Source organism: Nicotiana tomentosiformis, chromosome 10, assembly GCF_000390325.3.
Source record: "Nicotiana tomentosiformis chromosome 10, ASM39032v3, whole genome shotgun sequence".
In the NCBI taxonomy this organism is placed as follows: Eukaryota; Viridiplantae; Streptophyta; class Magnoliopsida; order Solanales; family Solanaceae; genus Nicotiana; species Nicotiana tomentosiformis.
Window position 1 is genome coordinate 34,206,713 of NC_090821.1, and position 4,572 is coordinate 34,211,284.

Genomic DNA, 4,572 nt, shown 5'->3' on the forward strand with positions numbered 1-4,572 from the left:
TGAGTGGTGGGACCAATATGGTGTAGAGACTCCGGATTTACAGACTTTCGCCATCAGAGTTCTAAGTTTAACTTGTAGCTCATCCGGATGTGAAAGGAACTGGAGCGTTTTTGAACACGTAAGAAATAAAAAGAATTATTTCGTATTTTGAGATAAAGTAAATTATATCTCAATTGTCCCAACTCCTACTAATTAGTTGACACATCTTGTTTGCATATTCATACAAAGAAGAGGAATCGACTAACCTTGAAGCGCCTCCATAATCTAGTGTTCATAAAATAGAGCATTGAGGCGTCGCTACAACCACCACAATCTAATTGATCCAATTATTTTGGACAATATTGATGAGGCTAATGAGTGGCTAACCGGAGTCCCCGAAAATTGTGAAGATGAAGAAGTATTTGAAGGCAACTCTAATTTCACTTGGGGTGATGTTGCGGTTGCTAGTGGAGTTGGGAAGAATCCTTATGGTTTAAGGGGGAATACTTCAAGTTCAAGCTCGATTAGGAAGGGAAAAAGTGTGGCTACTACAAGTCGATCCCTATCCCTAATTGATGAAGATGAAAGTGATCATGAAGAAGAAGAGGAGGAGGAGGAGGAAGATGACGAGCAATATGAAAATAATAGAGGAATTCAAGATTTTGACAATCTTGAAGAAGAACAAGAAGAGTAGAAGAATAAGAGGTTGATTCTAGTAATTTAGTAGCTTTGATTTTTGCTTGTCCTATGGTTTGTGGAGGATTTGGTGGTACCTAGTACCTACTTTTAAGTTTTTAAATTGAACTTTTTGATTATTTATAATTTTATATTGTGTCTTTGCAAGGTTTACATTATGTTTTTTAAGAATTGCGCTTCACTTTAATAAAGCGTGCACTTCGCTTTTGAATCGAGGCGAGCCCTTGTTGCTTTTTTGCACTTCTCGCTCTTAAAAACACTGGTTTGCATGACATAATTGGATATTTTTTACCACAAGGTGAGCAATTAGATCTTCATAAAGTGACTTTTTTTGGTCAAGATAAAGTAAAATATTCTTATTATTAATTATTTTTTTATTTCTTATTTGGAATTGAGGAGTAGTTCTTATTGTTGTAATCTTTAAGGATAGATAAAAATATATCGATATTTAATGCTTGAATGAATAATTTTAAAAATTAATGGAATGTTTCTTCCAGTTTCCTGCTGAGAAGCTAGAGGGTCTATAATAGCTTGACGAAAAAATAAAGTTTTGAACTTTACAAGGTTTATCAACGATGCATATGTACCATGCTTATTAAGATCATGTTAACAATAGCAAGTAACATAAAAATATTCTTCCCTTCAAATACACATTCATATTTTGGTGTATGTGAAGAAATTACCAACCTCTTGAGTGGATCTCTTTGATAGAAAAAAGTACTTCTGCATAAGTCATGTATGTGTATATTATAATTGCTTGATCTAGGACTATAATAAATATCCTTTGCTCATAAAGTCTTAATATGCACCATGCTAGAAGATGTCTTCTTAGTGATCTATATCGCCCCAGCAAATTAAAGTATTTATAAACTTGGAGAACCTATCATAGATTTCATGAGCCATGAGCCTACCTCAGATGAAGAGGTCCTTTTCTAGCAAAGAACTAAAACTATAAAGTTAGTATCAGTATAGTAAAAGTGCTTTTTTTTTTATCCATGGAATGATAACTAATAAGGCGTCATTGACTAACCACTTTAGGTTTCTTCTTCATTAATTTTTATATGGGCTTAGATACCAAGTCACTAAATTTATAAGCAGGTTGCTACTCTGCTTCAACACTTTCTTAATATCAACAAGTAAGCATGCCAAAGCAATATTATCCTCTGTTTCCATTTGAATGAGAAGCTCACCATATTGCCACCGGTATTTATTATAATAATATATATGCATAGATCTTTTACAAATTAGTTCTTGAAGCTTCCAGAATAAGGCTCCCGCACCATTAGATATCCTATGCCAAATTTTGCAGCATGACTTATGGTGGTTGATTTGTAGTTCTTAGCTATCTATTTGGTTATCTTTGCCGTTATTGTTTGTTCATTTATGTGAAGTAACTACTAAACTAAGTACCATATTCTTTTTGGAACATGTATCTCTTGAAATGTATGCTCCTCAAGTCCATCATTTTGTACCGTAAATTTCTAAAAAAGTTATACTGTTCTATTTGAAAGTCAGCAAAAGACAAATATGTAATACTAGAATGAATTGCGCGGGTGGTTAGACGTTTGATTGAAAGAGTTTAAATATTTAATTAAGTTAACATAGAAGGCTTGACGATATTCAATATACTCGAGCATAGAAATTAAATTTTTTTGCAGAGCTTAATTACTTCCCTCGATTTATAGCAAGGCACAAGTTTTCAGTTCAAAAGAATACATGTCTCAAAAGATATTAAAGCTCCACTCTTTTCTCAAGTTTTTGCTACAGTTCAGTTTTGGTCTAATTGCAGTTTTGCTGCATTTTTTTTTCTTTTGCAGTTTTGTGTTCAGTATTTGCTGCAGTTTTGGTCTAGCTATGAAGTAATTTAACTGCAATATTTGTCCAATTTTGATGATGTTTTTTATGGAATGGGTCTTGAAGATATGAATTAAGGTTTTTTAAAAGGTAGAAGAAGACCGTTGATCAAGGGAGAGCTTTTTTCATGTTGGATAGCCACGTCATTAATTATGTTATAGTTAAATATGTGTGGCATCTGATGTGGAGGGTCGTTAGTAGTAAAGGTATATGTGGCCAAAAATTAGACGGCATGGGTATAATTGCTACTAAAATTTAACGGAGGATAAAAGTGACATATTTTGAATAGTTCAAGGGTAAAAGTCACATGATTGGAGTGCAGTTTCATTTTAGGAACATCAACGTTGGCGGTATTATCCATTGATGCCCTAAAATAGAGTTCCAAGTAGCTCGATATGAAATCAACGTATGCTATCTTCTTTCATTCATTCTCATTGCACTTCACCTAACAGTTTTTTTTAAATATAGTTTTGCTTGGAATTTGCTTTTAAATTTGTATTTCATTCCGATGTTTTGCGTGAAAGTACAAGTAGTGGATTGATATACCGTCTTTGCATATTTGGTAGGGATTAATTCACCTGTCCACTTGTAGTTCTTGATAGTTTGGTTTGCTATACTTTTAGTTCAGTAAATGAAATGCAAAAGGATTATATGATTCATGTATATTTATAAATGGGATGAGTACATGCATTCACATATGTGCTATCTTTTAACATATATGAAGTATGTATTATGAACATGCTTCTGTGATGACTACTTTCGACTTCTTCTATTTTTCTTTGTTTGCTGATTATAACTACCGAGCAAAACTCAGAGCAAAATTTACTTACCATAGTTGCCAAAGAGTTAAAGTTCCTCCTCCTTCACTTCGAATGGTAACAAATATGAACTATTCATCTTGGTACCTCTTTTTGTTTAATCCCTCAGCATACCGTTCTCTATAAATTTATGTAATATATTATTATGATGGTAAGGCTTAAATCACTTCAAGCACTTCCATGAAATAGCCGATTTTGGATTGCGTATGTGTTTTAGTTTATTTATTTCATTGTCTTTATGTTGTAGTTATGCACATGCTTCAATTGGTTCTAACATGCCTGCAGAAAGAGGTACTTTGTACTTTATGTTGTCTTCATTTTTCTTTTTGTGCAAGCTATTTATTTAATTGTTTCTCCTGATTTAAGCAAATTAGTTTGATTCCAATGACAACCTTGATGTGTTATGTTCAATGATATGTTTTGTTATAATTATAAATGTGTGTGTTCAGTATCTTGGATGTCATCGAAATTTCATTTATTCAGAGACTATATTATATCTCTAAGATACCCTTTCATTGACGGATGATTGGTGCATTTCTTCTTTGAATTAAACGACTGATAAAGAAGTTACTTACTTTTACATGAGACTTCTGATATTTTTATCATACTACAAATTCATAGATTTCCTTAAGTTGTGACATTCTTACCCTGCCCAACCAGTTGAAGCAAGTAAAGACACTTACTAAGACCAAGTAAGAATCAAAGCTTATAATATGGACAAAGATGTATGAATGAATTGAATCGCCTATTTATCTTGACTTATCAATGGTAACTCAGTCATGCAGTTAGAGTAGCTACTTACTAGCAGAAGATGTTTCAAAAACTAAGTCATGAATAAGTAGTGTCTTTGATCTATTATTTTGTATAGTTTATCTTTGCGAATTTAATATCATTGAGGGAGTGAGATTTATTATTTCTGAATGCGCAGATTCTGAATATGTATGTTACGAGTAGTAGGCGCGCAGTCTTTAACATTTGTCACTATTTAATAAGAATGGACTGTGCTTTTGTGTTAGTAAAATTATGATTGTTCAAACTTCTAAACCTATTTAGGGTTTAATCACATTTGCAACTAAATATTAGACACAAATTTTGAAATGTTAGCACGGGCAAACTTCATCTAGTAGATATAGATGAGGCCTAAATTCCCAACCGTCAAGGTAGGGTATAACCCCGATGCACATTGTACAACATTCAAGCAATTGTACATGCCATATATATATAT